General features: G+C 47.9%; 1 protein-coding gene across 5 annotated transcripts in view; it reads left to right on the top strand.

Moving 5' to 3' along the window:
* Positions 1-24,043, top strand: part of LITAF (lipopolysaccharide induced TNF factor) — a 91,569-nt gene that overhangs the window by 48,026 nt on the left and 19,500 nt on the right. The window contains exon 1 of one of the 5 annotated variants that reach the window (XM_039885347.1): positions 7,247-7,264. The exons of 1 other annotated variant lie outside the window; for it this stretch is intronic. The gene's annotated coding sequence lies outside the window, so the exon portion shown is untranslated. Of the gene's footprint in view, positions 1-7,246; positions 7,265-17,366; positions 17,432-17,624; positions 18,279-21,570; positions 21,589-24,043 lie in introns of those variants that run through there. 3 more of the 5 variants (XM_039885342.1, XM_039885345.1, XM_039885341.1) reach the window with 3 other exon arrangements.

Below are 24,043 nucleotides of genomic sequence, written 5' to 3'. Positions count from 1 at the left end.
GGCTCCTGGGTCCAAGGAAAGCTCGAGCAATCTGGGAAGGCACCGCAGCGTTTAGAAACAGTCGAGTGCCCAGGCTGTGCGCAAAAGGGCTCTCGATCCCCAGCGCCGCCCCAACATCTGCTGGAGGGGCCCTCCCCGCTGCCTGGCATGCAGGCTGGGGCACACGGAGCCGGATTAAAGATTTCCTGCCCACACCACCCACATCCACATCCTTTCCTCGCCACCTAGGCGTAATTAGAAACGTAATAGATGCTGCACTGCACACTCTTGGCCCGGAGCCTGTGGGGGCAGGTCCTAACAGAATACAGACAGTTCTTTCTTCGGCCACGTCGATAGAGATCCTCTGTTCTCCCCGGGGACAGGTTTCTGAGGGGCCGTTGTGCGTGAACCAGCTCCTCACACACTCACTTCTTTGTGGGGTCCCCCCACCAGCCCATCCCACCAGGCTGTATTATTTTGCAGGGTCAGTGCCAGCTTCTCTTTGCCTCTCTGAGATCCCCAAAGCCACCAGAAACAGTGGGACCCGTGGATTTGAGGGCCCCAGGTGGTAGCAACGTGAGTTCGCCATTACAAATCATTTGGTGTCTCATACTGTAAATGACGGGCTGGGCCCTCTGGGCCTGGGGAAAGAAGGCCGACAGGATTTTAAGATCTGGAACTTGGACAACAGTCAAGGCTTTTGTTTATTTCCCAGGCCAGGAAAGCCTGCACAGTCTTTTCAGATTTCAAGGAATTGTGCCATTTGAAGAACAGGCATTCTCGAGTCTGAGGAAGAAGCAGGTGGGGAGGAGACACACCCAGAGTCTGAGGTCCAGTGACTGACACATATGGAGCAGTCATCTGGCGGGTTGTGAGCTACGTGCTTTATCTCTTTATGTTCCCTTCTGCCCTAGCAGACGGGGGACTAGTGATGTACCCATTTTCAGATAAGGAAACTGAGGCTCTGGAACGTGAGGTGACTTGCCCAGGGTCACGCAGCCAGGCAGTGGCACAGCCAGCACCGAAGCCTGAATCCTCTACCTTGGGAGCACCCCTCCCCCGTCTTTGTTTTTCGAACAGCGTGTTTGAGCTGCCATTCCACGTGCCATGCAGTCTGCCCATGTGAAGTTCAGTCATTGGCATTCAGTATAGGAAGTTGTGCAACCACCACCACGGTCAGTTTTAGAACCTTTCAGCATCTTGGAAAGAAACTCCGAACCCTTTAGCTATTACTTCCCAGTCCCCGCGTTCCCCCATCCCCAAGCAACCACTAATCTACTTTCTGTCTCTGTGGATTTGCCTGTTCATATAAATGGAATCCTACAATATGTGACCTTTTACGTCTGGCTTCTTTCACTTAGCGTCATGTTTTCAAGGCTCATCCACGCCATCGCATGTGTCATGTATCAAACTTCATTCTTCTTATGATTGAATAATACTCCACTGTATGAATGGACCACGTTTTCTTTTCCATTCATGAGTTGATGGACATTCGGGTTGTTTCTACCTTTTGATTATTGTGAATCATGCTCTTGAGAACATTCACGTATATACGTTTTCACTTCTCTCAGGAGTCCCCCAGTCTTAAGCAAGCCATTCAAATGCCGACCTACAGGCCTTTCCATTCTGGGGTTTCCCTACCTGGGACTTCCTGCCCCCTCTAATTCAACCTTCTCCTCAGGATCCAGCTTACGCCCTTTTCTGACACTGACTGCTCCCTGGTCCTCTCAGCCGTGGCGAGGGAGCCCACTCTGCACTTGCATCCTTTACCCTCTCACCTTTGATGTGTGATCTGGGGCCACTCACTCAGCCTCTCTGGACCCCAGTGCCTTTATCTGTGAAGCGAGGATCTAATTCTGACCCCATGGGGCTGCTGTGAGGATTGAGGTGACAGAGCTCTGCAGGCTGGTTGCCTGGAGAGAGGCGACGTGGTATTGGATGGACATTCGTTCATCTCTTCAGCCAGCTGTTCTCACCCTGCCAAGTTCCAGCCCTGAGCTAGACCTTGGCTGCCAAAAATCACTCTTATCGTGCCTTTAAGGAGCTCTTGCTAGAGCAGAGGTTCTTAACCAAGGGTAGTTTTGCCCCCTGGAGATATTTGGCCAGAGATATCTTTGGTTGTCACAGTGGGGATGGGGTTAGGTTCTACTGGTATCTGCTGGGTACAGACCAGGGATGCCGCCAAACACTTACAGTGCAGAGGACAGCCCCCCACAACAATGAATGATCCAGCACTAAAATCAACAGTGCCAAGGTCAAGAAACTCTGATCTAATGATACTATTGTTAGTCATTTTTCATGTGTGTATGTATTTGTAACCTTGTCTCTTGCCAAAATGGATCAGAAGTAACTAAAAAAAGGGATTTTTTCAAAATGAAGGAACTGTAATAAAATTAATATGAGGGAAGGAAAATAAAACAATACGTATGTTAAAGCATACTATTGCTTCCAGAGTTGGGGTGTACATTTGGTCTGAGCTTCTTAGTAGCCAGAGCAAAAAAGAGAAACAATCAACTTAGAGATTCTCAACATTCTAAAGTTGAAAACAAGAGCTCCAGGAAAGTCTGGCTTTCCTGGGCTTGAAGAACTCAAGGCACTCATACAGGGGCCGTGGCAATGTACTGGAAATGACAACACTGTCCTTAGCAACAGCGATAGCTACATTCTCAATGTAAGGCTGAGGGCAGCTCAACAGAGGCAGCCTTCTTCGAGCACCTGCCCTGAGTGCAGTGGTTTACTTCCCCAACTTGATGGCAGAAAACAGGCCTATGCTTTAGGAAGCTCAGAATAGGGAACTGGGGCTCTGGGACCAGGCTGCTTGGGGTCAAGACCTAGATTTGCTCCCAAGTAGCTGTGTGATCATGGGCCATTCTCTAAACCTCTCTGAGCTCACTTTCCTCATCCATAAAATGGGGAGGAAATATTACTTATCTCGCAGGACTGTTGGGGGAACTAAATGGGCTGGTAAGTACCCAAGGCTGACCCCAGGGCTGGCAGAAGCTATTATTTCTATGCCATGGAGAGTGCTGGATGAATACTTTTGGAACACCTGCTTTTTTTTTCTTTTTTACAGGTAGTGAAAGATTCAGCCTTTGGGGTGGGGAGCATGTGTTTGGGATACAGACCTGCTCTGGAAAGCAGTGAAGGGGTAAAGGTTTTTGGCTGCGGGACATTCTACAGCCAGACGTGGTCCGATCTGATCCCGCTGTGTTCCTGCATAAAACCTTCTCTGACTCATTACATAAGGGCAGCATTCAGATGCTTTATTCCAGACCCTTGGGGCCCATCTCTGACTTACCACCAGCTTTTCTTTACACCCACCTCCATTCAATGCCCCACTAATTTCAAACTCCGGAAAATTGTCAGTGTGCCAGGCCTTTGCCCAAGCAGTGCTCTCTGGCTGGAATGCTCTCCCTCCCTATCTGCCTTGCTCATATATTAAGACTTGCCTTGAGCATCAGCCCCTTTGAAAATCCTTGGTTGGATTTCATACCCCCCAGGAATGGTAGTTTCTTCTTTGTATCCAGCTCCTTCCTCAGCTATAACACTAAGAGCTGTCAGAATGCATCATGCACTCACTCACTCATTGATTTATACACTCACCCATTCATTCACTCATCGATTCACTCACTCATTCGTTCATCAATCAACTATTGGGGGCCTGCTGTTTGCCAGCTGCTGTTCTAGACACTGGGGATACAGCAGTGAACAAAACAAACAAGAATCCCTGCCCTTAGGCCTCTGTGTCTCCAGGTCCCAGACCTAGTAAGTGCTCAATAAATCTCCCAACATAAAGTTCTTTGACTCTATTTCTGCCTCCCCATCTGCTCTGTGTCCTAGGGACACTGCTGTTTAGTCCCCCAGATGTGTGCCACAGGCTTCCACCTTGTTCTCACTGTTCCTTCTGCCTGGAATGCCCCACAAGGTGGGCCTTATTGTCATCCCCACTTTTCAGGGGCAGGGGCAGCAGCTCAGAGAGGTTGTAGAGCTCGCCTTAGGTCACACAGCTAGTATGCCTCAGAGCCATTGTCCACCTCAGTTCCTTCTGACTGCAGAGTCTATCCAGGCCAGTAGCTGGGCTCGAAGTGCTGTTTGTGTAGGACCTGTGGCTCTGAAGGCCATCATATTCCTGATCCCTTGTGTTGGACCTAAGGTCTGAGGCTGGAGAAAGGAGATGACCTCAGATGATGCTATGAGGTCCCAGGCCAGGGTCCAGTGAGCCGCCTATCAGGGTGGCAGGTCCTCTTAACAGAAAGGAAAATCCATAGCCAGGGTCTGCATGCTTTGATCCAGCTGGCTATGGTTCAAATCCCACCTTCACCACGTACTGAGTCCTGTGATTTGGCTAAATTACTTCACTTTTCTGAGACTCAGTTCTCTCATCTATAATAGCCTCTACCCATTGGGCTGTTGTAAAGATTAAAGGAGATGCCAATCTGCAAAAACACAAAACAACATAATCCGATAATTGTTAGCCATTGTGATTATTATTCATAACAATTCTTTTAATTCTTTTATTTTAATTAGACTTGTTCAAAGTAAATAAGAGGACTTAGCTCCTAGCTTCAGGATTTACATTCCTCAGCCTTGGTCTCACCTCCTCCAGGAAGCCCTCCCTGAGTACCCCACTCAGATGCACCTAGAGCCTCTTACATCTTTCCCTTGTGCCTTTTACCAGTAGGTAAACCATTAACACATCTGGGGGTCTCATTTGAGTCTCCTGAGTAGACTCAAACTTGGTCTTAGCTACTACTTGTTCTCCAGGCCTGCCCCAGGGGCTGGCATCTAGCAATGATCAGTACATCTTTGTTGCATGGCCTTACAGGGGCAGGGCAGCCTGAGATGGCTTTGCTCCTCGCTGTGGGGGCCAGAGGAGGGCAGTCCTGGAGTCCTCCGGGAGGAGGGAAAGCAGGTCAGGAATTCCTCTATAGGACGCTGATGAGGCCAACGGTGCCCACGTGGGTGTCGTTAGAGAGGGGCGTAATCCCCAGCCCTGGAAACCGTGCCACACGCTTGTCCTCAGGCTGCGGGAGTACTGGGCGGGAGTGGGTGAAGCCCACCCAGCACAGCCTGGTGGTATCTGTTTCTTTACCCACAGATTGAGGGCTGTTGTTGGGTGAAGAGTAGCACCTAGCACAGTGAGCTAGTTCCCCACATCCTCTTCGTGTGTTCTTTCAGGCGTCACTTCCTCCCTGTGTGGCCTTGGGCAAGTCACTTCATTTCTCTGTGCCTTAGTTGCATTCTCTGTAAAACGGGACAATAAAAGGTGTTACCTCTCAGCATGGTCATCAGGATGCCTTGAGAATGCCCCGGTGCCCAGCTTGAGAAGTACTCCAAAAATGCGAGCTGTTTCGGGCTTATCCTTTACCCTATCTGTTCACCCAGCAAGTATTTACAGAGCACCTACTATATGCCAAATGAGCTGGGTCTCAGGTACTGGAGACACAGTGAACGGGATCCTGTTCCGAACAAACCAGATTCTTTTTAAAATGTTGTGAGAGCTTTAGGGAAATGTCTCTAAACGTTTGGATGACTTTGGATGAAATTCAGAAGTTGTTCCTTTTTTTCTGGCATGTCATAGTTTTGTGGTTATAGTTTTAAATAGAGTCTTGTCTTTTAGAGACTCAAACTGAAGTGTTTACAGATGAAATGATATGATAGCAGGGATTTTTTTCCAACAGAATGAGTTTATTTTTTAAAGATCCAGTGGTAGAGTAGGGCTTGGGGGCCATAGTTGATATCAGATGGACGCTGAAGGTGTTTGTAATGGTCCATGATGAGCTTCACAAAAAGCCATCCCTTACCTAAATGGATAATTACACACCCTGTGTGATCAATGCCCTAAGGACGAAATGGGGACCCAAAGGTGGAAGCAGAGGCTTTGGTGGTCTGTATCTTGATTCCAAACGGATGGCCAGCAGTGGGTTTTTAGCTGGGATGGTGGCACCTGTCTTGGGTGCAATTGTGAGAATACACAAGTAATGCGTATGAACTGCCCAGAACCTGTGGGCTCACCATTAGGGGCCCTTATTTCTTTTCCTCAACCCTCCCTCCCTTCTTTCTTTGTCACCCTCACTCCTGCCCTCTACCTTTGGTGCTCTCCCTCCTGCCCTGCTCTGGACTGCAGAGATATAGCTGGGGTGAGGCCACATGCTGGGAGGTGGGGAGCCCAGGGAAGGCGCTCATCAACCCTTAGAGAAATGCGTGGGAGTCTTGTCTGGAAGCAGGAAGCAGCAGCTTTCACACTGCAAGGAACCCCAGGCCTTGCGAGGGTCTGTGGGGTCCTGAAGGCAGAGCTGGCATTGCGCTGTGACCCCACCCGTCCATCTGCCCTGTCTGGACACACAAACAATGGCCCTTGTCTTCCCTGCTCAGCATACACCAGTGCTATGGGCTGAATGTTTGTGTCCCCCGCAGATTCATGTTAAAACGTAACCCGCCGAGGTGATGGTGTTTGGAGATGGGGCCTTTGGGAGGTGAGGAAGTCATGAGGGCAGAGCCTCAGGAATGAGATTAATGCCCTTATAAAAGACACCCTGGAAAGCTCGCTCCCCCTTCCAACACGTGAGGACACAGCGAGTAGACGGCTGTCTATGAACCAGGAAGTGAGTTCTTACCAGACACCAAATCTGCTGGTGCCTCGATCTTGGACTCCCAGCCTCCAAAACTGTGAAAGATAAATGTTCGTGGTTTACAGGCCACCCGCCTGTCATATCCTGTTAGAGCAGCCCAAATGGGCCGAGATAGCCCACATTATGTGCTCTGGACCACGTTCTTCATGGTCACAGCCTCCTGCAGAAGCCTAACGGCACACTATTCGGAAAGAAAGCCGTTTTCCCAGCATGGGCTTTGGGATGCTGAGGGTTCCAGGGTCCACGGCGGGAGGAGGGGAAGGGTGTCCCCGCTGCCCTGCAGAGCCCTGAGGCCCGTGTCGTCTCCGCTGTGTGTCAGGCGCTGGCTGGTTCCTGGAGTAGCAGAGGAAGTCTCTCTCTTTCCTGCATTGCTCCTACTTCCTGACATGGGGCTCCTGGGTCACAGATGTTTCACGTCCCATGACAGAGGTGGCGGTGACTTCATCACCCCAGCCGGCAGTTCCGTAAAACGGCTTGGGTCCCTGCCCTTTCCACAAGCACTTTTGGCAGAGTGTTTCAGGCTTTCCTTTCCAGCAATCACACTTCTGGGAATTTGCCTGAAGGGGCTAATCCTAAAAAAAGAAAAGAAAGGCAGCGTGCCCAGCTGGTCTCCTGCAGCAACATTTATTATAGGAAATCCTGGTGCTCGACAGGTATGTTGTAATGGATCGTAACTGATTGGTGGAATCTTAAGTAAGCATTTATAAAAAAGAGTCATGAGACTTCTTTATCAATATGGAAAACACGATATAATGCTAGGCTGAAAACACAATGCCCGTGTGTGGAGATGGCCTGGCTTGGCTGGAGGGCCATCGACTTTCCTAACGGTCTGTGATACTGTCATTGCTCTCAGCGATAGGAAATCCGGCCTGCGTGTGGCAAGGGGAGTCCCAGCCTCAGTCCCCAGCAGACAGCTGCGTCCCCAGGGCTCTGGCCGCCAATCCACTGCTAAAACCCGGGCGTCTGTTCCATTTTTGAAAATGAAGACTGACATCATAAGGCGTGTTTCCTTTTTGGGTGATCCTGTGGCTTTCTGGAGGGGAAGGGAAGGATGTGTGGAAACAAACCAGGGCGGCCTGGAAGCCCCCTGGGAGGCAGAGCCCCTGGGGCAAAGATTTGGTCTTTTTCACATCAAAAACTTGTTGACAGCTCAAACGGCACAGCCCCTCTCCTGGAGATGGAGGCAAGGGTGTTTATTTTTTCTAAAAGGTTTTAAAAGGTCTTTATTTTATTGCAAAAGCAATACATGCTCATTGTTTAAAAAAAGAAACATAGTACAGGATTGTATAAAATAAAGCTTCTGCCCCCTTTTCTTCGGAGGGAGCCCCCTGGGGCTGTTTGGGCCCTTTCTTTCTTTTAGATATTTTCCATATCAAGGGTTTTCAAACTTTATTTTAGCTCCAAGCCACAGTGAAAAAATAGATTTTGCTTTGTAATCCAGTACATTGAGACACTGACATAACTAAAACAGAAGTTTTATGCAGTAATACTTATAAAGAACGCTGTCTGGGTTTGTCTGTTCTATTCTGTTTGTTCAATGCTATGCCAGGCCATGCCATGCTATGCCATTCCACGTCATTCTGTGCCCTGCTGTGTCTTGCCAGGCCATTCTGTGCCACGCTGTGCCATGCCATGCCAGTCCATTTAAAAACAAAGGCAGCTGGTCATAACCCATCAAATGCTTTCATGTTCTACTGCTCAGCATGACCTTCAGTGAGACACGCTGTAGATGTTAACACACAGCGCTGATTGTTCACTACTGCTTTCTAAAAAAATTTATTTTTCAATTACAGTTGACATACAACATGATTAGTTTCAGGCGTACAACATAATGAATAGACATTTATATAACTTACTAAGTGATCACCCCGATAAGCCTTGTACCCATCTGACTCCGTACATAGTTATTACAGTATTATTGACCGTATTCCCTATACTGTACTTTACATCCCCGTCGACTGTTTTTATAACTGGCAATTTGTACTTCTTAATCCCGTTGCCCTTGAGGGTTTCACAGCCCGTTTTCCATAAGCAGACATTCAGGGCTGTTTCTTCCTCCTTAAGCAGCAGAGGAACTTACTGAGTGGTTTTTAAGGGAGTATTTGTCAGCTCCTTCTTAATAGCCATTTGTGTTGTCCCCACTTTGAGCTGTCACCAGCGAGGCTCTGGGCGATCTGCCATCCATGCACAGGTACTGGGACAACCGAGCAGTAAAGCAGCACCTCTCAGACATCTCTTTGCTGCGGGACTGGCTCAGAGAAAGGTTCATTGAGGTGTGCTTCTGGGGGTGCAGAAGGACCCTTTGCTCCCCCAAAGGGCACTTTGAGAGGAATTTTCCTCTTAATTGGCCAACATTTTTAATGAGCTCTTTTCTGTTTCTGTAAACATGCTTGTTGCAAAGCCAGAGATCTCGGGGTCAACTGAGAACTCATCCTCCCCTAAAGATGCATTGCTTTGGTGCTTGGTAGAAAATCCTATGATCTGTAACTGCCCATAGCTCATAGCAATTTCAGGGGTCTGTAAATCAGCCCATGCCGACAGTAACAATGCGAGTATAAAAATAAAATTGCCCCATAGCTCGGGGCCCAGATTTTCAGAGCACCAGCTCTTCTGGGACCGCCGGTGTAATAAAACCGAGTGACTCCAAACCTCTGGGTGCTGCTTGATTTCTCGCTGGTCTGAGTTTGCAACTTTGCTGCAATGACTTTACATCCGATGACCACACAGGATTTCATTTCTGTCTTGTTTCTCAATTGCTTGTGATGCTGGGAAAATGCTTTAGAAATGAGTTGGTCCCCAGTTCACTTCTTTCTCCTCTTCCGCTTCCTCTTTTGTCACTTGAGGACATCAGAAGAGGGGGCCCTCCTCAGCCCAGATCCCAAAGCTCTTCCACACAGCTGGCCTTTTGTATTGTCCAGCTTGGTCAGCAAATGCCCAGGTAGTAAGAGCTGGCGCCATGTGCACACGTGTACAAGTTGGACTGGGACCCGCAGCCGCAATGAATTAGAATGGGCCCTTAATATGCTGTCCTGTCTTAGGTTCAAATCCTGATTCTGACACTTACAAGCAGCAAAACCTGGGGTCTTGGTTGCTTCATCATCTATAAAATGGGGATTATAGTTCCTACTCAGGGAAAAAGAGAATATGGGTAAGCACACCGACTTTAGAAAGAGCCTGTCTGAATTCTGACCCTGGCTTCACACTAACTGCACCACCTTGGATAAGATACTTAACTTCTCTGTGTCTCAGTTTCCTCATCTGTAAAATGGGGAGAATGGACAGTGTTTCCCTCACAGGGTTCTTATGAGGACGAAATGAGTTCATATACACGCTAGATTGATGCGTTTATTATTACTATTGTCATTATTAAGAATAGTCTACTGCATTCGGCATGTAGCAAACAATCACAATTCAAAAAAAATTTTTTTGGCTTTTAGAGAGAGCGTATTCTTGGTTCAGAAGGCGGGAGGTCTCGTAAGGCGCATTTAGCCCTAACTGTGTCTAGGTCAGGAGGGAGGAGCGATCTCAAAGGCCCCTCCCTCAGCGGGTTTCCCAGGTGTTTCTTCTGCATATCGGTGTCTCTTTTTGGTGTCCCCAAGAAGGTGTTCGGGGTGGAGGAGGGTGAGCAAAGAGATGGGCGAGGGGGAGGCACCCTCACCTCAGAAGGCGGGTAGGTGGAGGGGAAAGCAGTGTAATTCACCTTTTTTGTGGAAACTCCAGATAACAAGGCCTTCTGATGGTGCTCCCAGGTCGACCTCTGGGCTACGGGTGCCTGGGGGCAGGGAGTAGAAAGGAGGAGTGGCGGGCACAGAGGGATGCCAGGTTCTTCCCTCTCCCCTCCAGACTGCCTTGCCTTTATTCACGTGCCAGGTTTGTGCTGGGCATCTGGGACATATACATGAGCAACACGCAACGAGCCCCGTCATCCCAGAGCTGACAGTGTAGCTGGAGAGACAGATGTGGAATCATAAGCATAATATCATTAATTAGAAAGTGGAAAGTGGCACAGAAAATCAGGGGTGGTGTCAAGAGGGTGAGAAAAGCAGCTGTAATTTCAGAGAGGGTGGTTAGGGTGGGCCTGGTTGAGAAGGCAACATTCAAGCAAAAGCTTGAAGGAGGGAGCGAGCCATGTAGCTCCTGGGGTGCCAGTGGTCTAGGTGGGGGGAACAGCTAGTACAAAGGCCCTGAGGCAGGACTGTGCTGGATCAGCTGGGAGGCCTGCATGGCTGGAGTGGAGTGAGCAAGGTCAAGGGTGTTTAGAGATGAGAGCATAGAAGAAATGGGACTGAAAGGGTTCTTGAGGCCCTACGGAGGGTCCCGACACCTCTACTGTGAAGTAACTGAGTCACGAGCTCAGGTTGGGGATGGTTGGTGGTTTGTTTCATGAGTACATTTGCTTGGACCATTTTCTTACCACGTTGCTGTGACCACTGTGAGCAGATCAAAACTGTGACTCCAGAAACGCATGGCACGTTCATAGGCTTCGTGAGTTTTTGTTTTTGCTGGACGAGGAGCTTGAAAACAACAGCAACACAATAGCAATGAATGCCTTACTACATGCCAGGCCTGGTGCATGCTGCTTCTCTTCAGGAGTTCATCTCATTGGCCACACTGGGCAATGGCAGGACAGCTGAGAAAACAGGAGGCTGGAGGGAGGGTCTGGCTGGGGTCCTGCTGCCAGGAGGGAGCCGAGAAGGGGACATTGTCCCAAGCCTCGTGCCAGACTCAAAGTCATCACCACCGCTCTGACCATTTCCCCAAATCGAAGGGGCTGGACTGCCCACTCCCCTCTGCCAATCCCCGTTCAGAGCCTCTGGACATTGGGCCATTCCAGGCATCCCTGGACTCACGTGCATAGCCCCCAGCCTGCACTTCTGGCTGGAAGAGAAGCCGACCTTGAACTGAGTTCAGCAGCTGGTGCCAGGTAACCTAGAGCTAGTGGACAAACACTGGTGTTCAGGTTCAAATTCTTGAAAACGCAGAAGCAGCCCAGCAGTGCTGTGCCTGGGGGAAAACCCCAGACAAGGAAGTCCCTTTGAAAGCCAGATGAGAAGGTGGCACCCGTGTCTAAGGCACCTGGAGGAACAGTATAGGAAACAGAGGGCCTCGCGGGTGCCCTGAGCAACGGGAGGGACGTGCATGGAGACCTGGGCTGGACTCGGGGAAGTAGGCACACTGTCCCCCTCAGACTGGGGCTTCAGCTCACACAGCTGCTTACTTCTATTTTGTGGATGGGGCTCTGTAGGGACTGCATTGAAGGGAAAGCCTCTGAGGTTTATCAGCCTGAAAGACACGAGTCCAGATGATCTGGAAGGCTCTCAGCTCCAAGGAGCTCTCCACAGCATGATGGCAAAACACAGACCTGGAACCAGGCAGCCTGGGTTCAACGCTGCTGCTGCCATTCATTACTAGCTATGTGACCTTTGGCGACTTGCTTAACCTCGCTAGGTCTCAATTGTGACACCTGTAAAGTAGAAATATGCATCCCTCATAGGGCTGTTGAAAAAGCAGTGCCTGGGCACCATGTGACTGTAAAGTAAATAGGATTCTGGGATGTAGCCCCACCCCCACCCCCTCCCCTCCCACCCAGGGCTGTGGAATGGGTCTCAGAGAATGATGCTGCAGGTGCCATGGCCCACAGACAGGCTAGGAACTGATTCGGGCCTCCTGCCCTGACCAGGGCAGCCAAGGCAGGTGGTGTTGCCAGATAAAGTGGAGAATGCCCAGGTAAATAGGAATTTTAGACAATGAGTGATTTTTTCAAGTTCCTTGTACAATATTGGGAATGTATTACAAGTCCGCAATATTTGGGACATACTTATACTAACAATTACTTACCGTTTATTTGAAATTCAGATTTCACTGGACATCTTGTCTTTTCATTTGCTCCATCTGGCAACTCTATCAAGGCCTCTCTCCGCCCCGAGGGTCCAGAGCCAGGGCCCCGGCAAGGATAGTGAGCCACAGCCTAGCACAGGGTGGGAGTACGCCCATGGGCAAACCTCTCGTCCCCTTGGCCTTAGTTTCCCCATCTGCATAACTCAGCAGTCAGGATCTCTGCTGCAGAGAGCTTTCGCGAGGATGAATCGTGTGACGTGTGTGGGAAACATGTTTTGGAAATGAAAAGGTGTTATGGAAACATTAGTTACCAGAGTTCGTTGTTAGGAATAACACAGTACGGTCCATGGAGGCTATTTTGGCAGTTGGATTTCCTTTTCTGAAAATTAGTTTTTGGGTTTTTTGTTGTTGTTTTTTTTTTTTTAGGCAATTCGTGTTGGTTCTTTAAACATTAGAAAATTCGGAGTAACAAAAGAAGAAAATTAATTTCCATCACTCAAAGACAACCATTTATAATGTTGTTTATCCTTGAAAAAGTATGAAGACTTTTTTTCCAGGTGTGTGTGTATATTTTTCTTCTTAGCAAAAAATGCATCATATTCTGCATTCTTTTAGGCAACCTGTTTTTCTCCCCCAGCTGCTGTCATAGCTGCAGTAGAGTGAAGAAGTGTCACCTAGAGGAAGTCTCTCCCATTCTGTCTGGTCCATATGATTCCAGGGCTAATGGCACATGTGCGTTTACTTCCCAGATCTCATTCTGGGCCTTTTCGGGTTAGAACACAGCTGCAAAGTCCCAGTGGGAAGAGAAACAGTCACAGATGTTGTGTAAACTGTGTGTGGCCCACCTCCAGCTATGTCCTAACAGAGTATACACGAGATGCCTGCTTTACTTTTCTTAATTGAAATAAAATTCACATAATCTACAATTCAACATTTCAACCATTTTAAACTCTACAATTCAGTGGCATTAAGTACATTTAACATATTGTGCAACCATCATCATTATCAGCTTCCAGAACATTTTTTGCACCCCCAAAAAGAAACCTGTACCAATTAACAGTCACTCCCCATTCCCCACTCTTTCCAGCTCCTGGAAACCACTAATCAGCTTTCCATCTCTATAGATTTGCCTATTTTCGAAGATTCATGTAACGGGAATCATATGATATCTGGCCTTTTGTGTCTGTCTGGCTTCTTTCACTGAGCAGAATTTTTTCCGGATTCATCCACTTCATAGCAGGTATCAGTGCTTCTTTCCTTTTTGTGACCAAATCACGGTCCATCATATGGGTAGACCACATCGTGTTTATCCATTCATTAGTTGTTAGACATTGGGGTTATTTCTACCTTTTGTCTATTGTGAACAATGCTGCTGTGACTATTCCTATGCAAATTTTTGTTCGCATACCTGTTTTTGATTCTTTTATGTATCTACCTAGGGGTGAAAGAGCAATTGCACCATTTTACATTCCCACCAGGAATTTACAAGGATTTCAATTTCTTCACATCCTTCCCAACATTTATTACCAGTAAAAACATTTTTACAACCACCATAGTGGGTATGAGGTGGTATCGCATTGTGGTTTTGATTTGCATTTCCATGATGACTAATGATGCTGAGCACCTTTTCGAGTGCTTGTTGGCCACTGGTGTATACCTTCTTTGCAGGAATGTCTAGTCAAGTCCTTTACCCATTTTTAATTTAACTTAAATTTATCATTTTGTGGTAAAATACATAGAATATAAAATTTACCATTTTAACCATTTTTAACATTTCAGTGGCATTAAAGTATATTCACAATATGCAACTATCAGCACCATTCATTCTGAGAACTTTTTTTAAAAAAGAATTTTAAAAAGCAGTTTTAGGTTTACAGAAAACTTAAGAGGAAGGTAGAGGAATTTCCCATATACCCGTCGCCCCCACACATGCACAGCCTCCCCCATTATCAGCATCCCCACTCAAGTGGGCCATTGATGAACCTTCGCTGACATCATAATTACCCAAAGTTCGTAGTTTACATTAGGGTTCATTCTTGACGTACATTCTGTAGGTTTGGACAGATGCATAATGACAAGCATCCATCATAGTATCACAGAGGATGTTTTCACTGCCCTAAAAGTCCTCTGTGCTCTGCCTGTTCATCTAGTCCTGATGTCCCGTCTCTGGCAGCCACTGGGCTTTTTGCTCTCTCCATAGTTTTGCCTTTCTCCAGAATTTTTTCATCATCCCAATGCCCATTTTAAAAATTGGGTTGTTTGTCTTTTTGTTGTTGAGTAGTAAGAGTTCTTTATAAAATCTGGATAGATCGATTAATCATTCTATATGATAACAATAAAATATATAATCAAATATATGATTTGCAAATATTTTCTCTCATTCTGTGGGTTGTCTTTTCACTCTCTTGATAGTGTCCTTTGATGGACGAAGGTTTTAAATTTCCATGAAGTTCAGTTTATCTATATCTTTCTTTTGCTGCTTGCGCTTTTTGGTGTCACATTTAAGAAACCACTGCCTAATCCAAGATCGTGAAGATTTACACTTTTGTTTTCCTCCAAGAGTTTTATAGTTTTTCTCTTTTGAGTTAATTTTTTGTATATAGTGTAGGGATCCAACTTCATTCTTTTGCCTGTGGATATCCAGTTCTTCCAGCACCACTTGTAAAGACTCTTTCCCCATGGAATGGTCTTGACATCCTCATCAAAAATCCATTGGCCACAGATGTATGGGTTTATATCCCTCAACTTTATTTATTTATATGTCTATTCTCATGCTAATACCACATGCTTTGATTACTGTACCTTTGTAGTTAATTTTGTAATCCAGACATGTGAGTCCTTCAACCTTTTTTCTTTTTTTTCAAGATTGTTTTGATTATTCAGGGCCCCTTTCAATTCCACATGAATTTTAGCATCAGCTTGTCTATTTCTGCCAGAAAGGCAGTTGGGATTTTGATAGAGATTACATAGGATTTGTACATCAGTTTTGCCACCTGTGATGATTGGTTTTGTGTGGCACCTTGGCTAGGCCATGGTGCCTAGGAATTTCAAGTAAACACTAATCTAGTTGTTGCCATGAAGGTGTATTGTAGATTTGGTTAACTTCCACAAGTTGACTTTGAGTAAAGGAGATTATTTTGGTGATTTGAGCCTCACCTAATCAGTTGAAAGGCCTGAAGAGCAAAACAGGTTTCTCAGAGGAAGAATTCTACCAGTGGACTAGAATTTCAGCTCCTGCCCAAGAATTTCATATATATTTATATCTGTCTATCTACCTATCTATATATATCTATTTCCTTCTGGTTCCTTTTCTCTGATAGAACTCTGACAGACATACCACACAAATGTCTTTCTATTTATTTAGGTCTTTGTTCATTTGAGCAATGTTTTGTAGTCATCAGTGTACACGTCTTCCACTTCCTTAGTTAAATCGTTTTCCAAATTTCATTTTTGTGCCATTCCTTGCTAGTGTATAGAAATGCAACTGATTTTTATGTTAATCTAGGATCCTGCCGCATTGCTGAATTTGTATAAACACTAATAGTGTGTGTCCATGTGTGAATTCCTTAGGATTTTCTGTATAGAAGATCATGTCATCTGTGAATAGAGGTAGTTTGACTTTCCTCCCCAATCTGCATGCTCTTTATTTCTTTTTTCCTGCCTAACTGCCCTGGCTAGAACTTCCAGTGCAATATTAAAAAGAAATGGCAAAAGCTGACATCCTTGCTTGTTCCTGATCTCAGGGTAGGAGGCAGCCAATCTTTCACCATGGAGATGACATCAGTTGTGGGCTTTTCATAGATGCTCTTTTATCAGGTTAAGGACGTTTCCTTCAATTCCTAGTTTGCTGAGGTTTTTTTTTTTCCTGAGTATTTTTAATCACGAAAGGTGTTGGATTTTGTCAAATGCTTATTCTGTGTATATTGAGATGAATATGTAGCCAATTTACTGTTCATCCCTTCTTGGAAGCGTTTGAGTTGGAAAGTCAATCTCTGTGGTTTTGGGGGATTAAGAAAAGTTACAGTTTTACAGCTCTCCCCATAAATAATCACACACTCAAAGCCGTGGTTAAGTGTTTAGGGCAGATAAAAAACAAAGCCAGGTCCTGCAGTTGGGAGGAGAAAAATGAACGAAGGTGTGCTAGCACCAAGTAAAAGACAGAAGGAAATTCAGGTGTGCAATCACTTTTCCCTCTGTAGAAAGGAAGAAGGAACGAGGGAGGGAGGAGAGCATCCGCACTGGGCTAGCTCAGTTAATTCTCAGTAAATCTTACGAGATAGGTACTGTTGTGCCCATTTTACAGACAGGAACCTGACTCGCCCAAAGGCACGGGTTGTATCCTGGGCTGCCTGGATGCATTTGAATGTACAAATCTGAGTTAGGGAGAGAGGAGCCCCACCAAAGGGCAAGAAGCGCAGGATCCCTCAGCGCGGGATCTGGGACTCGGAGCTGGTGGTCCGGGTGTCTGGAGAATGCCAGAGATGGCGGATCTAGGGGAGTGGGGAGAGCAGGGGGTCTGAAGTCAGAAGGGAGGGCAGGCTGTTCGGGGCACGGGCACGGATGGAAGTACAGGGGCAGAATCCGAAAGGGTTTCCCCAGGATGGGGAGCTCCGAGGTCAGCATGAGAGGCCTGGACTGAAAACTGGGGGGTTCCTGGGAGTGAACCGAAGTGTAACCTGGGCAGTGGGAAATCGGAGGGGTGGAGGGGAAGGGCAGAGTCGGGAGGGTGGATGGGTCCGGCCGAGTCTTGGGCCGGGCCGGACGTGGGCTGGGGGTGGTGACCCCGTGAGTGCCCCGGCGCGGGTCCTGGCAGCTCGCCGAGGCGGGGAGAAGCCGGAAGCCCAGGACGCACGCTCCGCCCCGGCCAGTCCAGCCCCCGCCCCCGCCCCCGCCCCCGCCGCGGCCCGCCCCCCGCCCGCCGCCCGCCGCCCGCCTGCGCGGCTGGCTCAGACCTCCCGGCTCGACTGGCGGCGCGGGCGGCGGTGAGTGCGCGGCGGCGGCCGGGGCGCTAATGAGGGGCGCAGCGGCGGGGGTGGGAGCCCAGGGGCGCCCCGGGCCGGGAGCCAGGTCCTTGCGGCGCGAGCACCTGCCTGGGACTCGGGAGCATCGGAGATCCGGGGCGCTGCGCGCGTCGTGGCGGCCGCGGACCTCGGCGGGTCCCTGGGGTCGAGGCGGGGTGGACGGCGCAGAGGTCCCGCCGAGATCTTCGGCGCGGAGCCTGCGCGGCCCGGTCTCCAGCCGCCCGGCACTTGTCTCGGCCGTGAGACGTACTGGGCTCCGCGCCTGCGCCCCCGAGTGGGCCGATCGCCCGACCCCAACCTGAAAGCGCACCCCTCTTGGTCCGCGGCGCCCCCTCCCCGGAAAGGACGTCTCGAGGCTTTTCAGGAAAGTCGCGATTCGCTCTGGTGGCTGTGATCTCAGAGTTGAATTTCCAGAATCATCACCCGGGAATTCAGAAACAAAACAACAAACAACAAAACCCAACGAATTTCCGGATGCGGGTTCCAGAAATTCGGCTTCCAGGGGCCACGACATCTGCGTTTTTGCCCCTGCCCTGGAGGATTCCACCCAGGATCCAAGAACCATCTCAGTGGGTCCCTGTGTGGACACGCGGAGGGTCTCGGGAGCCTCCGGGAGGTGAAAATCCGGGACACAACGCAAGGGGAGCCTTGTCTTGCTAGACCTCTCCCCACGGGCTAGGGTGGCCACTCTGCCCGTGTAGGATAGATACTGGGGGCACAGGCCAGAGAACCTGTGGCAGAAATGGACTTCGCCCCTCCCCGCCAAGCTAAGAGACCTCCCTCAGATGACCTGCCCTCAGCTTTCCAGGTTGGTGTGGACCTGGACAGCGGGTCGGATGTTGTGCCCACAGCTCCCCGTTCCGGGTCAGGGAGGAGAGGTGAAATGGCCATCATTCCCGGGATCCGGCCCGTTGGACCTTCACTAATTTTCTTTGGCTTTTGTGCTTCCAGATAGTGAGGGTCGGTGTTACTGCCTGTTGGACTGAGCTTTGGTGGTTGGGAAATCCAGTTCCTGGAAGCCACCGGGGCCTTCCTGTGTGAGCCTATCAGGTTAGGCTCTTCGCCCAGTCTTCCTAGGTGGCATAAATCCCTCCCGTTGGCCTGGTGAGCTGGTGCTGGTTCAGGGGCTGCCTGGAACACAGGGTGGCCCCGCAGTTCCACCCTGTAGTTCTCCCGGGGCCCCTTTAAGGAAAGCCCTGGTTCGTATTAGTGTGTGCTTGGCTGCCTCGCCTCACTTACCTTCCTACCCTACTCCCATCCTTCTCTGGGTGGCTCTTTTAAAATAGGACTAACCTGGATGCCAAAGAGGCTGGTATCTGGGATTCCACCACGGTGTTTGGTTTTATCATAGTTGGATCAGAATCCAGAGAGCAGGCAACTTGCTCCACCTGGCATAGAATAACACCTGTGCTGCACTTGGCTTTCTTCTCAGCCAGACTTTGCTGTGGGATCTAAATGTATTAGACTAAGAAACACTTACTGTAGATCTACTGAGAGAGTCCATCTTTCTTTCCTGTTACTTTAAGGCATTAATAATAGATGCTTTTATTCACGTTTGAAAATATATCCCTATTGAAATGTTTCTGTGGATTAAGTGACTCACTGATTGATCTGAGACAGAGGATCCATTTCTTAAGTCTCTAAAATACTAGATTGAAGTGACTCGCTGTCTTTGGTGAGTAAACGCCCCTTTGTTCCTTCAGTCCCTTTTACGGGTTGGCTGTGGGAAATAAAGGGCTACCCTTACCCTGTAAAGGACAGAAGAAATGGCTCCTGGTCCTGAGGGGTTTCCGCTGTGGGGGGAAAGTGGAAACACACAAGTGAAAAAGCCAGTTCCCACTAATGCCTAGAAGGCGAGGCTTGGGAAGAATGGAAGGGAAGTTGCTGTGAGCTTACCAAAGTAGTGCCTGTGGCAGAAGAGACAGGGGTCGACATTCCAGAGAGCAGAAGGGTCTCTGCAAAGCTTCCGGAGGAGGCACAGGCAAGCCCAGGGTTGAAGGAAAGAGCCAGAAGGCATTCCTAGCCCACCTTGATTTTCAAGGAGATAAACAATGCGTTAGTTGCAGCCCTTAGGGCTGACCGGAGGTGTGTATAATGCCACTCTGAGAGTGGGCTTGTGTCCATCAGGGATTTAAAACTCTCCCACTCAAGACGAGTCCCTCCAAAGCCACTGTGACAGTGGAAGAAAAAGGAAGTCCACAGGAGGAAGTCCTAGAGTCTCGGCAGGGTGACTTGTCCTCTCCTTTTGCTTTGGCTACAGTGAAAATAGCCCTGTGGGCGAGCTGATCCATTTCATCAGGCAAATAGACCTCCTTAACGCTTTCTTTAGTACAGACCTGTTTATGTCATCTTGGCTGCCCATTTGGCTGCCCGTTTGGCCTGTTCTGCACGTGATTGGTGTTTACTACCTTAAAATTGTTATTTGACCTCAAAGCGGTACTTTTCTGGGTCCTCACAATTTCATCTTGCTGTTTGACCCTGCGTTGGCACTCTGAGCAGCCACGATGACACTTCCATAGCTAATGAAGCCATCCCTTCACACTTACTTCAGTAGAACTGTGTGTACTTTCATAGGGTTTAAGGCAAGACAGAAGAAAGGAAAAATTGCGAGTGTCTGGATCTTGAAAGCCTAAGGTGCTTTCAGAGAATATAATGACGGAGAATTTAAGGTACTTAGCTCATGGAGCTTTAGACTTGACAGTGTTCCTGGAGTAAATTTAAGACCTTAGCATCGGCTTGCCTGAACCTCGAGTCCAGGGAGGTTATTCATAGATGATGCACTGATATTTTTGTAAAGCTATATAAAAAAAAAAACAACAATATTACAGAAAGTGTGGAAGATAAATAAGAAAAAGGCAAGCATAATCTCACTATGTGAATGAAACAACTAGCATCTTTTTTTGTGTTTTTTTTTTTTTTTTTTATTCAGAGGCTTGGTCTTGTCATGGCGCCTGTTTTTATGAGGTTACAGTCAGAGTACCCGCAGTTTTGTCTCTCGGCAGTCCTCTTAAGGTTCTCATTGCTCTGTTTCATCAAAAACCATCATTCATGTGGAAACCGGGGATGTGGTTTCACTAGGAATCCAGAGGGAAATTGCCCTCTCTGATTCTGGGGGAGCAGCCCAGCTCCCCAGTGGGAGCATTTTCCATTCCACAGTTTACTGTAATTTGTACTTGCGCCATGTTCGAACCTGGCTTTCAGATTGCGGTAACTTTATCTTTGACTCCTGGAACATAGCGCCCTACGGAAACAGACCAAATTCAAAGCATGGAATTCGAAAGCATTGCTTTGAAATGTGCCACTTATGAGCTTCTGTATTTGTACGGAGGTATCCTGAATTTGAATTTGTTCAGAGAGTCAAATAGCCTAAGAACTTTAGTACAGTTTCTCACTTCCTTTTCCTAAAGATGACTGGAGAGACCAGTTTCCCCTTCTGTCTAAATTCTTCCTCCTTCTTTAGAGTTTAAGACATCATCATTCACATTGGACATTTTCTGGAGCCATATGCAGGTTAAATTCCATTACAACATAAACAGCACTACAGAATCTTTGTATTTTAAAGATAGCTAGCCAGTACTTTTAGAATTCTGAGCAATATTCGATTTAATAAATGTACAAGGCAGAGAGTCCCTTAGGGCTTTTGTAATCAGGTTTCCCTTATGCTCATGTTACTGGAAAGAACATTTTTCCCCAGAGACAGTAGAAGACCAGCTCTTCTGGGCCTCGCGGCCAGTCCTCCGCCTTGCTTAGGGACTGGGCTGTTTTCTTCTTGGGAGACTTGAGGATTTGCATGTGTGCCCTTCTTTTGCCAAAGGAATCCTTTTTTTCCTGGGATCTCCTGGGGTCATCTCTGTGATGCATATATCCCCCGGATGTCTTCCAGGTTTCTTTTCTGGGGTTGCAGGGTGGGAGCCGTGTGAAATTGAAAAATCTTCCTTTTTTCTTCCTGAAAGAACTGGTTTTAGAGGATTAAGTGAATCTCTCTGTAGGCCTTGCCGTTTTGTGTGTCGATCGGATACCTAAATCTAGAAAACCGTTCTAGACACAGCATGAGGATATATTTTTAGAAGAGTTTATTACCCACATGTGGTTAAGACCGCTTTGCGAGAGCCTTCAAGGCTACATCTTAAGGGAGGGGGTACAGATTTGTGGGGCATCGATGTGCATTCAGCTGGGAGGCGTTTTGAAGATGTCTTCAATTTTAAGGCCTAATCATTTGCTTAAATTTGGGGTTATCTTTTCCTTTCTCTTTTTTCGCTTCCCCAAATAGAAATATTAGAAACCGTGATCATCGCCCCCTCCTCCGCTTCATCTTCCACATTCAACCAAAATATACTTAAAAAATACTTTATTAAAAAAATAAACCCTTTTTTACATTTTTTAAAAATTGAACTGAATGCCTTTGGGTGAGGCCTGCCTGCTCCAGTTCTCCTAATAGGTTAATTTTAGATTTGCAGGAAAAGTGCAGTTCATACGGGAGGGTCTCATACACCCCTCCTCTCGGTTTCCCCCATTGTCAACATCTTATATCATCACCACAGTACATTTGTCAAACCAAGAAACTGACATCGGTATCTCACTATTAATCAAACTCCAGGCTTTATTTGGAGTTCACTAGTTTTCACGCTGGCCTTTTTCTGTTCCAAGCTCCCGTCTGGGGTACCACATTGCACTCAATCATCCCATCGCCCAGTCTCCTCTGGTCTGTTATGGTTTCTCAGTCTCTCCTTATTTTTCATGACCTTATTTTGAGGAATACTGGGCAGAGATTTTGTAGAATTTTCCTCAGATTGGGTTTGTCCAGTGTTTTTCTCACGATGACACCGTGGGTACGGGTTTGAGGGAGAATGCCACAGAGGTGAAGTGTCCTTCCCGTCACATCACATCAGGGGGCACGTGATAACCACGTGGCATCGCTAACGACATTACCCTTCATGCTACAGCCTTACTCTTTTTCTCTTTTCATTGATCATTCTTTAAAAGCAAAGTACTAAATCTAGTCCAGACCCAGGAGAGGGAGGGAAGGATTAAGCTCCACCCCCTGGAGGGAAGGGTGCCTGTACATATCATTTGGAATTCTTATAAAGATTTGTCATCTTCATTTAAAAAATAACTTCTGCGGGGCTCGCGCTGTAGACAGACCCATTTGTTTATGGGGTGTATAGGCCATATAGGCACATGAAATCTTAGCTCTACAAGGAGGTAGGCTGTGCGTTGCTTTCCCCAAGCCCTGCGGGGAATCCGGAGAAAGTAGAGCCCTTCCCCTGGAGGGGTGTAATGTGGTCCAGATCAGGGAACAGACTCTTAGCTCACAGGAAGCAGGAAGCACAAGGAAGGCGTATGTCATCAAGGGCTGGATTGTGTGGGTTAGGACAGGGGAGGTGGGACAGGCTTAAAAAGAACACAGCGGTTAACATTTACCACCCTGTCTCACCATATTCCTAAATGTTGCTAAAGGCAAGACTTGTTTTCTCTCGTTTTCAAAGACATGACAGTTACAGTACCCGCCGTCATCTGGAATAGAGCCGGAATTGAGGAAATAAGCAAATATCAGACTCCCAAGTAACACAGATGTTATCACCAAGCCAGATGCCCAAGCTTGTTTACGTTACTCACAGGAGGCATCCAGGGAAACTAGTAACTCTTACTTTACCTGAAATCCTTACACCCCAGGTTCCTGGTTCCCAGTCCTGGGGAGCTGTGCAGCGGCACATGGAGAGGTGGAATGGGGGCTGCCACCAGCCCAGGTTGGACTGTTGCAAACTGGGATAGCATAGAACTGCAAGATGCCGACACAAGCATTTTCTTCTTTATTTTTGCAGATTTTAAGAAGGCAGAGAAATATGGGATCGATTTTAGAATATGGTTAAGATAACTTTCTAGGGAGAGATGTTGAAAGAGGCCATCAGTCATAATGAAGTTATGAGTTTTTGTTGTGTTTAGACGTGGTGTGTGTGTGTGTGTGTGTGCGTGTGCGCGTGTGCGCGTGTGCGTGTGTGCGTGCGGGGGGACCCCTTGGCTGTGGGCCGGGGCCTTTGATGTGTGTTTACACTGAAGGGGAGTTGTTGGGTGGCTTCTGCTGTGGTTGGTTTCTCCTGGTATTCTAGGTTTTGAGGCATATTTTTAGAATCTCAACTCTCCTTGGCAGGAGTTGAATATGAGAGGTGGGGCCATGGTGTTTCAAGTTGCGCTTGGGCCGATGTTAATGAAACAGAACCCTGTTTGGGGTCCCTCCCCTGCCCACCTCACCTGGGCCAGGCTCTTGCTGGTGCGAAGGCTCCTGTAGCCCAACCCCACCTTCTTGGCCTTCCCACAGGATACAGGTGTGCCTGCTTCTGTGTGCTCAGCCACACTGTCCCCCAGACCCTTGACTTGCCTTAGAATCTGGACTCAGTTTCCCCTCCGTGTCTGCCCCCATATCTCCACATATTGGTTAACTTTGCCTCCCCAAAAGGGTTCCTTAGGGCTGTCGGGGAGGTCCATGTCTTTCCAGTCCCTTATTCACCGTCAGCCTTCAGAACGTCCCACACGAAAAACGGATCATAGCACAAAATGCAAAGAGAAGGACTTTAT

The sequence above is a fragment of the Pteropus medius genome, unplaced genomic scaffold, assembly GCF_902729225.1.
Source record: "Pteropus medius unplaced genomic scaffold, Ma_sr-lr_union100, whole genome shotgun sequence".
Taxonomy (NCBI): Eukaryota; Metazoa; Chordata; class Mammalia; order Chiroptera; family Pteropodidae; genus Pteropus; species Pteropus medius.
Note: the sequence above shows the minus strand (reverse complement) of the source record. Positions and strands in the feature narration are given on the sequence as shown.